General features: G+C 44.8%; 1 long non-coding RNA gene across 1 annotated transcript; it reads right to left on the bottom strand.

Moving 5' to 3' along the window:
- Nucleotides 1–6,706: 6,706 nt before the first annotated feature.
- LOC121183679 lies at nt 6,707–12,170 on the bottom strand. Its single transcript, XR_005894218.1, has 3 exons — nt 11,969–12,170; nt 11,354–11,676; nt 6,707–6,960 (listed from the first exon to the last, which is right to left on the bottom strand). It is a non-coding gene; the product is annotated as an uncharacterized LOC121183679 (long non-coding RNA).
- Nucleotides 12,171–12,883: the final 713 nt, after the last annotated feature.

Below are 12,883 nucleotides of genomic sequence, written 5' to 3'. Positions count from 1 at the left end.
GTGAGCAACTCCTGTGTGACTCGGCTCAGACCGACCATGTGCAGGTTGGGTGGGGGGGCACCTGGAAGGAAATGAGAGGCTGAGGATGAAAGAAGCTGATAAGGAAAAGGCTTCAGTTTCCTGTGATCGGGTTCACTATCTGGACTCACATCAAAGTCTGTGGTTCGGAAATGAATGAGCACAAAGTGAATCAGAAGCTTCACAAAGAAACTGAGGCAGAAAAATAACAGCTCCGTTTTATTTCAGTCCAAATTCAGTCCTGAGGTTTTTTTAATCAGTTAATGAGGATCATGGAGTGTACATTAAAATCCCCCCCACCCCCCAGGTCCATTTCTACAGTTAACAATGTGACAGCACTGTGAGCAAATAGCAAATAGCAATAGGTTGTGTGCCAAATGTGAATGTGGTCCCCCTGTATGACACCCTCATACAGGGGGTCATTTCATGTCTGTAACCTTTGACTTTACACCTGGAGAAACAACATCCAGTAACATTATATGTTGTGGATCCTGTATTTTCAGCTTATTTCCTGGAAACTTACCTCATACTTTCCCAATATTTACTGGTATTTCGGGGCTGAGCTTTTAAGAAAGAACAAATAAATTATGTAGAAGATCAGAGACAATTAGTTTATGCACTATGTTCAGTGTTAGTGTCCACTGGAGGCTCCCCCACCCCTCCTCCATGGAGCAAGACCCCCCAGGCTCAAATCGAATCTTTGTAGTTGTTTTGTGTCAGTTAACAGTTACTTAATGCAGAGGCTCCAACTCCAACTTCTCCTGAGCTCGTAGCCCCTGGGCCTGTAGTTAGGGCCGTTCAGTGGCCTCTCCTCCAGTAGCTGCTGTTGGAGATGTAAATCACATGTTTTTATCTGTAAATGATCTTTATTGATCAGGAGGTCAGTGTCGCCTCCGTTTACCTGCCCATCACTTGCTCTGTTTGAGTCGGCCGCAGGTTTGACACATCAACACATCTGACATACAAAGTTTACAGTAAGAGCGTGCAGGGCAAAGAGCCCCAGCAGTGAGTCACGGAGGCGTGTGGGACATAAATAGACAGATGATTTCACTTTCTCACCCTGACATTGACTCAGAGTGTCACTGCTTTTGATTTACACCTCTGTGATTTCTCCTCTCACAAACTGAATCAGATCCAGACTGCTCTTTGTTTTCAGACTGAGAAACAGACGTACGAGCGTCCTGGGATCATCTGTCAGTGCGCTATGAGCTTCGCTGCTCTGATTCAAACCCCGCCGTGGGATTTTAGTCATTACTGTGGTAGAACTCTGGAACAGTCATCACATCATTACAGACAGCTCCAGGACGCTTCTAGGAAGGGAAATGAAGGTTTAATGGCGGTAAAGTCTAACTTTACTAAACGCTTTGGCTGAGGAAGAGTCAGGTTGATAACACAGTTGCACATCTGCTCTATCTGTTCTCTTTCAACATCCAAACAGGTTTTAATTGGAGTTTTAGTCACTGCTGCAGTCAAAGAGTCCCAGAAACAAAATTAGGCAGTGAAAGTGTCTAAGCAGTTCTGGGGCTCAGATTCATTGGACTCGGCTCATGGGTTGTCACCAGGAACAGTGAGCGCCAACAGTGTCAGAGCACAGTCACATCTGCTGCATTAACAATCACTGTGTTTCTGTTGCAATAAAACTCTCAGCTGTTTGATAGAATCTTTTATTTATTCCTGTTTTTTTATTAATAGAGAATCAATAAAGATGATAACTGAAGAGATTTAACAGCAGCATTTTGGGTAAAGTTTGAAGGATTGCGTAACAGCCTGAGGAGAAGTCTGCTGGCTCAGACCATGTTTGTCTGTCCAGATGTTAAAAATCTCTTGTTTATCTGGACAGAGGAGAGTCATAACTCCAGTCTGTGTGTGTGTGTGTGTGCGCTCTGTTGTTCAGACAGTAAAGGAAGACGGTGTGTGTGATTAAAGCGGAGTTAGAGTTCCTGTCTGGGTCTCTGTTGTGTCTGTCAGTCCAGGGTTTTCCCCTCTGACTCACTGTTGCTCCTAAATTCATCTCAGGAACTCCTCAACACAAACCTGACTCATTAAAAATGTCTCAAAATGAATTTAGTTCTAGTTTTTAAGGTTTTTCTCTTTTTCGTTTTACAAGAACAAACAGTCGATTATCAGCAACTTTTCATTCTAAATCACGTGTGAAGAGAAGTGAAAGTGAGTTCCTGCACAGGCTGTGTGTTTTCATACTCATACTGTTTCTGTAAAGACACACACAAGTTTTACATGTGTGGATCAGTGAGGCGTGGGGAGATATTTCAGGCATCCAGGGGCACACAAGTAAAAATTCAAAGCTACATGAGCCCGTGGACACAGAAACTGAAGGAGAGAAGTCGACTGCAACTCACAGGATGCATTTCACTAACAGCCAATCACAGAGCTTCACACTCTGAGCTGAAGTTAAAGATCACATTTTGTAGAAACTTGATAAAACATCCAGCACTTCATCAAAGTGACTGCTGGAACATGGTCCTACAGTCTGGTCACATGAACCAGGAGAGTCCTCAGTTTGCGTGAATCGTTGATCGTTGATGGAAAATTTGAAACTTGAATTTGCTGTGAGGAAAAATAAATCAGGAACCAGAAGATCCTCACACTGATGTCTGATTCATTTCCTTTCAGATGAAAATAGAGCAGCTCGTCTGGGAGAACTTGTTCCAGTTTATTGAGTGGGATGTTTTTCAGCAGGGACATGTAGAATCATATTATTATGTAGTTAGAGTACAGGCTGCTGCACGGCTGCACTGAGGAGTTCATTTCTTTCTTTCTTCTTTTCTTGTTCTTCAGTGGTTTTGGATCTGCACAGCCTTCTTTTTTATCATTATATTTTATTTCATCATGAGGCCTATTCTTTCCCACCTCCTCTGCACAGGCAGTTTTCACACTGTGGATCTGAACATCTCTGTGTGCACATTGTATCTTTTACACAGATGTATTTTTAAATGAGCAAATGTCTCCTGCTGCTGTTTTCCAGCTTCTGTCACCTCTTTAAAAAAGAGCCAGGCTGCTGTGACTCAGTTATTTCTTCAGTTTGGTTTCAGGTGTTAAATCCACCAATGTCTTTCATCCTCCCACAGGTTAAAGGAAGGAGAAAGAGACAAGGGCAGAGACGCACAGAGAATGAGAAGAATGAGAAGAATTAGGTATGTGTTTCCTTATGCAAATGAGATGCAAACATCATGCAAATGAGTTGATTAATGGAAGAGTGGTGAGCTGCTGCTGGGAGGACCATGTCTTACCGTCTCTGCAGAGGGACAGAAAAGACTGTGAGTGTGAACCTGCAGCAGAGACAAGTCTGAGCAGGACCAGACTGTCATTACGCCTGCTGCCAGGTACCGTGGGTGTAATTACATGCCCTTCATATCGATCCAAGGCGATTTAAAAGAGCAGAGGATCTTTGTCAGGTCAGTAAGGTCAGTTTGACCTTGACCTTTGACTTGGATCAAACTATCACGATTCTGATGATCCTGGTCAGGAAAGATTCTACATATGATTTCTGATTGTAACTTATTATTGGCTTATTAGAAATATTCGTACATATTCTGCCTCGCTTGGGGGCGAGACTCTGAGGTCTTGGTTCATCCAGAGCTGAAGTGGATCAACAATCTATGCAGACTTGAAACAGCCTCATGAACAAAAAATACAGTTTCATTAAAGTCACACTGAATCGGAGCCTATCAGACCGAGCTGTGGTCGTTTGTTCCACCTCAGCTCCACACTGACTCCGCCCGTCTCTGCCTAAATGAGGCTTTTCTGGCTCCAGACATGTGGTAAACCCAAACTGCAGACTTTAATCCGTCTCTGCAGAAACCAGAGGGGGACCACACAGAGTCTGCAGGCTGGATTCACACAGACTGACTCATACACAACATTTACAGACAGTGATTCAAGCGTCTGAGAGGTGTTTCCACCAGACTTCACTCAGAAATCAGTCGTTTTTACAATATTTTTGTTTTTCAGACAGTTTTCCCAGGACTTTCCCTTTGTCCCAGTGTTTGCACTGATCCAGAAACCATTTTCTGTCTGCAGATTTCCCTCCTTTTCCCTGCAGAGCTGTTAAACCGTCTCCTCTCAGGGTGCTGCTGCTGACCAAATGTCAAACACTGTCTCCACATCACAGGCTGCAGGCTTCATCAACCATCCAATCTTTTCCATAAATGGATTTTCTTTTCATGGCCGAGCTGCAGCCGGCTGGGCGAGCGCAGGCTGCTGCTGCTGCTCCCGGAGGACGGTTTTCTGGGTGTTGCCACTGCCCTGCATTCCTGCTTCCCGAGCAGCCAGAGAGGAATGTGAGGAATGCTGCAGGCATGTGACAACACTGACAGTTCAGGAACGTCCGAGTTCACACAGACACAACACTCAGACACACGGCAGGGATTAAAAATGTTAGATACAGTCACACTCCTCTTCTGTGCAACCCAAACCACAAACTGCGGGTGGCTCAAAAGGTGGCTGAGGGGCCTACTGAGGTCTCTTCAGCTATATCAGTTCACATCAACACCTACCTGAACAAGTCAACAAGACATTCTTACACTGCAAAAAGAAAAAAAACATCTGTGCACTAACACTGTGTAACTAAAACAAAAAATACCCGTGGCAGCCACAGTAGTTTACTGTGTTTGTGCACAGTAAATTCCTGTCTTCTGTTTCACAGTGTACCACAGGAAGTCACATGACACTGGGAGCTAGTTACTGAAAATTTTATAGTGAACTTACTTTGATTGGTCTGTTCACTGTGATTAGAGAATTCAGGAAGGAGAGAGGAAGTAGTAATAACTATAACTGATTATTGGTCAGGGAACGGATATTCAGTACAGCAAAACTAAAAGCATGTGATGAAGGCCTGGGGTGTGAGGTGGTATAATGGATGGATCTGTTTACTCAGTCCAGCTGTTTGTACATGATGATCATCAACAGGCCAATCAGAAACAGGTTTATTGCAGAGTAGCTTGTCTCACACTCCTCAGTGCAAAACAGTCAAAATATACAAAGCCATAGAAAAAACAAGGGCTTCAAACACCAAGTAACAGAACAGGTAACACACCAAGTAACACACCAAGAAACACACCAAAGAAGCCAGTGAAGGCTGGCGGAACTCACAGGAACTCATAATACAAACAGCTCATTCTGCAGCAGAGAGAAGATTTCAGGAGAAAACTGGGACAGACTGAGGCGCCTGTCGTCCTGCAGGTCAGCGAGCAGCAGCAGGGAGTCTGGGGACGGGGGCTGTCCTGGTTTCTCAGCACCCCGTCCTCCAGAAACCCTCAGCAGCAGCTGTTGAAGCGTCTGTAAATCTCTGGACTCCCTCTCTCTCACAGGGTTTCTATATGTGCAGACCTTATGTTTGTGCGACAGTCTGCAGACTCAGACTGAACAGAAACATTTCACTGCTGAAACCTCCACATGCTCCTCCAGCTCTGACTCTTACTGTGTTTATTCTTCTGTCCACACAGCTGACACTGAGACACCGAGACACTGAGACGTCCAGTGGTTTGGTGTAATTATGGAGCTTTTTCATCCAGTTTGTTCCTGTGAAAACCTTCTGTCTGACCCATTCAGTCTTCCTGAAGTCTGTGCATCTCCCCACTCTGGGTTTTTACTCTGGACATAAAAGCTCTAAATGTTTGCTGTGTTTCACGTTATATGTTTCGTACGCTCTGTTTATTTAAAGTTTTTTTTATTTGGCTTCTCTTTGTAGAATTAACCTCATGATTAGTTCCTTCATGAATTAAGTGACTCAGGTTAAATGTTCCAGTATAAGTGACCTCTGAAGTGTTGGACAGCACAGACCTGATAATGCTTCTTCCAGCTGACCCGCTGACCTGCTGACCCCTCACCCTTAGCAGTGTCAGCAGCTGGAGGCAAATTCACACCTCGAGTCCTTCAGAGCTCGAGAAACTGCAAACACAGAGGTGTCGACTCTGAAGCGCAGAATTTTCATCACTGGACGTTTAAGTTTCTGACAGAAACCGGTCAAACCACCTCAAACTCAAAAAGTCTCACTTCTAACAACAATAATAACACACACAAGGCAACAAATTAAAAACCAACAATAATAAAAGCAAATGCAAAAACCTTGAAAAAGTAAATGACACCAACCAGAGCCTGATTTACATGATTCTCACTAACACACTAATTATGAGAATCATCATTTAGCTGAGACGACTGAGACAGTTTCCCATCATGCAGTACTGACTAATCAGCTGACAGGGCATGGACTCTGTGTGTGTGTTAAACAGTGACAGGTGAGTGGTGCCCGCTCAGCATGCTGGGAGTTCTGGGGTCATGACCTCTGTGACCTCTGTGCTGTCTCTGGCTGTTTCACACCTCCTCAGGTGAACGAGCACAGGTGTTTAGCCTGAACACAGAGAGGTCATGTCCCACAGATGACACAGCAAACCCATGAAACAGTCTTCTGTTTGATTTTAGGATCAATTCAGAAAAGAAGGAAAAAACATCAAAAAGTTAAAAGAAAACTGTCAAGAAAAATACTAATCTGGAAAAATCTAAATCATGTGTGAAATTATATGGATCATAGTAAGAATGAAAAACTGAAGCTGAAAATCATCAAATTTACTTTTATTTCATTGTTTATGTAACAGGAAAAAGCACATCTCATTTACAGTTACTGTACCAGAGCTTCAGTTTCATTCTGTTATGTTGAAAAAAAAAATCCTGTTAAAACATTCATCTGAAACAAAAGACTGAAGCAAATGAGAGGGAATCAGCTTTGATAAAGGACTGAGGGACTGAGCCACAAACTAAGTGTGAGCTGACTTCATGAAGATGACCTCAAGCTGCTCCTCTTCCTCCTGAGGAACAAACACAGCTCAGATGCATTCAGACTCTAATGTGCTGCTGAAGCTCACAGTCTGTCCTCTGGGTTTTATTATCTGCCTGTCTGCTCCAGCTCTGCAGACATTTTGGGTGCGCCTGTGTGGAAACGAAGCTCTGACTCAGCAACAAACAGCCAGGATTTATGACTTTTGTTCATGATCAAGATGACAGTAATTAGTGCAGCTTTACCTGCAGCTCAGGTGAACTCATTCATCCTCACGCTTCCTTTTCTTGTCTCCCTGACATTGAAATATCAGCTTCACAGTCAAATCTCTAAGACGACTCCAAACTGATGTTTAATAAAAAACAAAACAGCAGATTAAACACATTCACACGGAGCCTCACATGGAGCGACAAGCGGCAAATATCATTTCATCACGATGCATCAAAGAAACTGCTGGACATCAGGACAGGATGTTCATGCAGCACTGCCTCCAAATATTCACAGGTTCCCCTTAGTAATTTTGTTCAGTAGCAACATTTGTGTTGTGTTCTTTCAGCAAACAGTGGGAGGTTAAAGGTCAGGGTGGATGTTTTACAGCAGAGAGCAGTGTTCATGTCCTGAGTCCCACCTCATGTTTAGAAACTGTCCTTAAAATTCAGTGATGGAAACGTTGAGCTGAACCATTAAACCTTCATCAAGCATCATTCACTTCCTGTTTGAAGTGTTTCACAGGTGTTGATTCACCTGTGAAAGTTTTTATTTCATGCGTGTACAGAAAGACACAGGAAGAAAAGTGTGTGAAAATGTTTAGTCTGCACGGTTCCTGCTCAGACTGCCAGCTCAGCGCTGACAGACTCGCACCTCACAGTTGTGGTGCTTCAGTGCCTGCAGATGTAAAGACGCAGCTCCTCCGCTCTGGTTTTTATTGTTGGTTTGTCTGAGGACGCTGACGGAGTCTCTCCTCTCCGTCTGGCGTCAGACCAGTCTGACATTTGGACCCGGTCTATTTAAAGCAGACTGAAGCGGGTCGGCTCTGGTCTGAGTCAGGGCTTAGAGTGTCGTCCGTTGGCTGTGTGTGTATGTGTGTGTGTGTGGTTTGGTGGCTCAGCGTGGCGTTGTGTTTGCGTCTGTCAGCTGCAGGGCAAAGCCTGAATTCTGCTGTGGGAGGACACACAAATGTGTGTGTTCATGAAACCAGCATGAGTCACACTGAGGCTGTGTGTGTATGTGTGTGCGTGTGTTAAGGTGTGGGATCAGATTCCTGCAGCCCTTGTTTGTTCAGGGAAATATTTTTGGCTCTGATGTTTTGTGTTTCACGCTACCTGCACATTTTCTTCTGTGACATGCCTTGTCATGTGTGCTTTCACAACTTGCTGTGTATGTGTGTTTGTATGTATAACGTGTGAATGCGTGTGAGTTAGCTGGAGCGAGCTGTGCAGCCGGCTCTGCAGCTTTCACCTTCAGTCAGGTCATCATCTCTGCATTTCATGCTTCATTGTGTTTGATGTCCACAGGTTCATGAGTGAAATGATTCACACTGACTGAATCAGGATTCCTGAGCCGTGGAGCCCCTCACTGAGAGCTCTGCTGACTCACAGTCTGTTACTTCACTGTGAAAAGCTTATTAAAAGACCATAAACCCCTGTAAACAATCCTGATCTGATATTGGTTGTAAATCATCATGTGCTATGGTTGCTGTGTAGGCCAGTTTGTATTGAACTGAGCTCAACAGTCTGGACCACAGACAGACTGGATGTATCATAGAGCTGAAGACAATCAGTGTGAACAGATCATCCACTGCTTTCCCTCCATGCATCTTGAGCATTGTAATGAACTTTACTCTTTTCTAAGCTAAGATACAGAGACACAGCTGCACAGAAAGCTGGAGTCTGAGCTTTTGGCTCCTAGATGGATCAGTGTCCCTCTGGAGGTCAGATCAAACTCGGAGTTTAAGTCTCTTCTCAAAACCTGCCTTCTCTTCCATGATTTCCTGTTTCAGGAGCAACCAATAAAAATGGTCAATTTAAATGGATACGACTTCCTGTTTTCTATTTTCTTTGACTGGACAGACTCCTTCTGCCACTTTGGTTGGAAAGAACCTGTCCTGGTAAAAAAAAAAAAATAAAGGTATTCTGTTCTGGTGACTGATGTGATGGAGGCTTTACTCAGTAGATCCAGGATCTGCTGTGATGTGCTGTGGTTGGAGCCCCCCTCCCCCGCTCTGAACTGGGAGTGGCGTGCAGGGTGGGGTCTGAGGTGGTGGTGGTTTGGTTTGGGTCTGGTGGTTTGAGGATTTGGGGGTGGGCATGCAGGGGTGTGTGTTGGGATGGGGTGGGGGCTCTTGTGGTGGTGGTCGGGGGTCTATTTTAGTCTAATTTTAGTTTTGTCTCCCCTCCATGTCCAACCAACAGAAAGAAAATAAAAAGAGGGGCTGCATGTGTGGTGAAGCAGAGGATGCAGACAGAGGGTGGGGGGTTGATGGGTGGGGTGCGTACATGCGGATGGGTTCTCAGAGGAAACAGCATGCCATGTTGTTTGCTCTGACCCCTGATGGGATGCATGTCAGAGACATGATGGTCCTGTTTGTTGATGCTCTGTCCCTCACCCACTAAACTTCGCAGTCTCTCAGTTGCAGGTTGTCATTTATCACTTTGATCGGTTTCCTGTCTCATTAAAGTCTCAGTTGTTACAGAGGTGTGAGAGTTTCTGCTGACAGTCAACAGAAATACAGATCTCCTGAAAACCAAGAGGAAACGTTCCAGCATCTATTGGTTTTCGCACATGGGGCTGAGATTATCTCCTCATTAAACTCCGCACACAGGAGGAAGCTTTTCTGTCACATTTAGCTTTGGTTTCCCGCCATGTTGAACTGCTGTGTGTTGGTTATTTCTGTGGGTCAGGTGTGTAATTGTCTACAGGTTGAATGGAGGCGGGGCTCCGGATGAAACCAGACCCTGGCCTGCTCACCTGGTGAATGAAGCTGCACACCACAGAAGAAGAAGCAGGTGTGGTTCCAGCTGGAGAGGACGGACAGAGGGACCTGAGCCGTCTTTATCCTGCTGTTAGCCTCTGTGTCCAAAACAAAGAGCCACAGCTTGTCTGATTGGCTAACGGTCGCTGACACTGCTGCCGTTCATTAAATGAGCGGGACCAGGTGGTCTAACTGTTCTCTGGCTAAACTGTCAGTCAGACCTGTTGTCGGGGACAACACACAGTTTGGACTCATAACCACAGAGACAGAGATGAAGGAGGTAAGTCGATCTGCAGCAGGATGACAGAGGACAGCCTGGAGACCAGGACATGAGACACTGGATTTTAAGGGGGGACCCTGTTTATTAAATCCTGATTCTGTGTGGTGGTTTTATTCCTCGCACTGTTTTTAACAAACTGTGCAGGTGAAGTTTTCTATTCTCTTGTTGAAGTCTGGAAAAGGAGCCAGATCCAGTCAGTGTTTATTCTGACGTCTCCAGAGCTGCACAGTGTGTGTTTTCTCTTGTTTTTTTCCTCTGCTGATGTCCTGTATGTCCCCGTAGGCTGAGCGTTTCCATATTCACATGCAATAATGAACATTTCATTCTTTCTTTCCATTGAAACAACCTGTGAAACATTCTTTTTCTCTCCTGTGTCTCTGTGTTCCACGTTACTGACAGCAGCAGACGCACTGGTCGGCAGGAAGTCCAGAGGAGCAGAGAGGTCAAAGGCCAGAAGGAGAAACATTTTTCTGTGCGGTCTTCCTGTTTTTGTGTGTGTGTGTGTGCAGGCAGCCTGCTGGTACAACTTGTTTGCTCCTGTGTTTGTATTTACAGTAAATGCACTTGAGCTCCTGCAGGTTCAGTGAGTCTCCGTGAGTCTGGGCTCTGACTCATTCATGGTCTGACAGCGTCAGGCTGCAGTTTTGTGGTGTCGTGACAAACTTTCTAAGGTGTTCCTGTTATTTTGTCCACCCCCTGTAAGCTGAACTGCAGCGACTGGTGAAGTAGAAACATTCTGAGCTGCTGCAGCAGCTGTGTGTGTTTTCAGGGAGGAGGCTAATGCTAATGCTAATGCTAATGCTGAGAGTCATTGTTGGTTCAAACAGCAGGAGGAAGCCTGCAGGCCACACACACACACACACACTGACAGACGTCCTAATTGTCTGCTAATACACTCCCATCATTAGCATGTTAGCATAGCTGCTGATCCTCCAGGCTGCTGGTAAATATTTACAGTCATATTTTTAGTCGAGCGGACGTATTATTTTTAACTCGTCCCCACGTCAGAGCAGACAAACTGTTCTGACTCTGTTGATCTGTGGAGGAGCTGCTGTAGCTCCTCCCTGCTGCAGTTTTAGGTCATGATTTTAAACATTAATCATTTTTATCAGTAATATTTCTTATTTTTGTGGTTTATATGATGAGGTCGTAAACCTGCTCTGTAAGAACCACACACTGAAGATATTTCACACACTGGTCCCCCAGCTCCTGCTCTGTCAGTGTGAGGTGTGCTCAGGAATAAACAGGTATAGAAATGCTGTCAGGTAAGTTCTCAGACAGAGAGACGTCTCACCTGAGGTAACCTGCAGCCTGTCTGCATGTAAACACGCTGACAGGTGTGGAGTTGTGACATCAGAGATGCGTTGGCTGTATGTACCGCGGACGCAGATGACAACATTGTTTAAACTTCCTGTTTGTGCATCAGATGACAGTGAAGACAGACAGTGACCTGCAGCAGTTTGAGACTTCACATTCACTCTGTGATGCAGACGTTAGAGGAGAGTCTGAACCCGGCTGGCTGTAAACAGACTCTGTCTCTCTGATCCAGGTCCAGATCCCGGAGGCCTGTTGCATTCCAGGAGGCCTCGTTTCCCAGAAGTCTGCAGGGGGAACAGACTGTACACAAGAAACAACCAGAAGATTCTGAGTTCGTCAGAGAAACTGAAGCGGCACAGCCTTACATGGTCAGTGTTTGTGAGTATCATTGTATCATTTCAAATATGCAAAAAACTTTGAGCTTTAAAAAACAGATTAGTGTGAAACTTGTCTGGAGCCTGCAAAGACAAACAAGATCCAGACTTACAGAGTAAAATGCATAGTCAGAACAACATCCTGACCAGGCTCCCAGCATGCTCTGTGCTGAGACCCACATCTCCTCTGCAGGTGTGTGCTGACTGTCCAAACATACCTGTGAGCAGCAACAGCAGCTCAGCAGCAGTCAACAACAGCTCGGTGAATGCTGGGTGCTCTGTGCCACAGCCGTCTGAAATGAGGATGATTCAGCTCCTTCAACCTGCTGCTGCAGCTCGCTGCATTACCGTGGCAACCACATAAACTATAAACCAGGCAAATACAGGAGCTGATTTTACTGTGTCTGACTTCCCTGAACAATTCACTTCCTGGCCCTCAGAGAACAGACAGATGAGGGGCAACAGATGCCTAGGACATTAGTTTGACACCATAACACCATATAAGAATAATAAGAATAAGAAATCCTTTATTAGTCCCTCAGTGGGGAAATTGCATTTAGCAACAGCAAGATTACAGTCCAGTAAGTGAAAGTAAAATATAAGTAAGACCAATATGGCCAAAACAAGATACTAAACTAAGAGAACTAAGAGAAAATATAAGTAAGACCAATATGGCCAAAACAAGATACTAAACTAAGAGAACAGCTGCTGTAAAAAGTAAATATACATACATAGATAAATAAGTAAAATAAATATGGGCTGGAGGTTGTTGAGTGACTTCCATACACAATAATATTGCACACTAATAATTGAGTTATTGCACATAGGTATTGCACTTAGAGTTGCATGGAGTTGGAATCAGTATGTGTGTTAATCAGTATGTGTTATTTATGTCACCTGAACCTTTCCTCTATTTTAAGCTCCAGCGCTCTGTGTTCAGCTGTGTGCTCAGATTACAGATGGTGGACAGCAGCAGCCTGAGTGGTACAGGCTGGCAGAATCAGAGGCACACTCAAAACATCAGTGTTGGTGGAGGCCCAGGACAGCTCCATGTCTGAAAGCACCTTTAATGTGAACGTGAGGTGTCCGTGAAGGTGCAGCTGCAGACTGCAGTATGTTGTAGAGCTGCCATG

Source organism: Toxotes jaculatrix, chromosome 6, assembly GCF_017976425.1.
Source record: "Toxotes jaculatrix isolate fToxJac2 chromosome 6, fToxJac2.pri, whole genome shotgun sequence".
NCBI lineage: Eukaryota > Metazoa > Chordata > Actinopteri > Toxotidae > Toxotes > Toxotes jaculatrix.
Note: the sequence above shows the minus strand (reverse complement) of the source record. Positions and strands in the feature narration are given on the sequence as shown.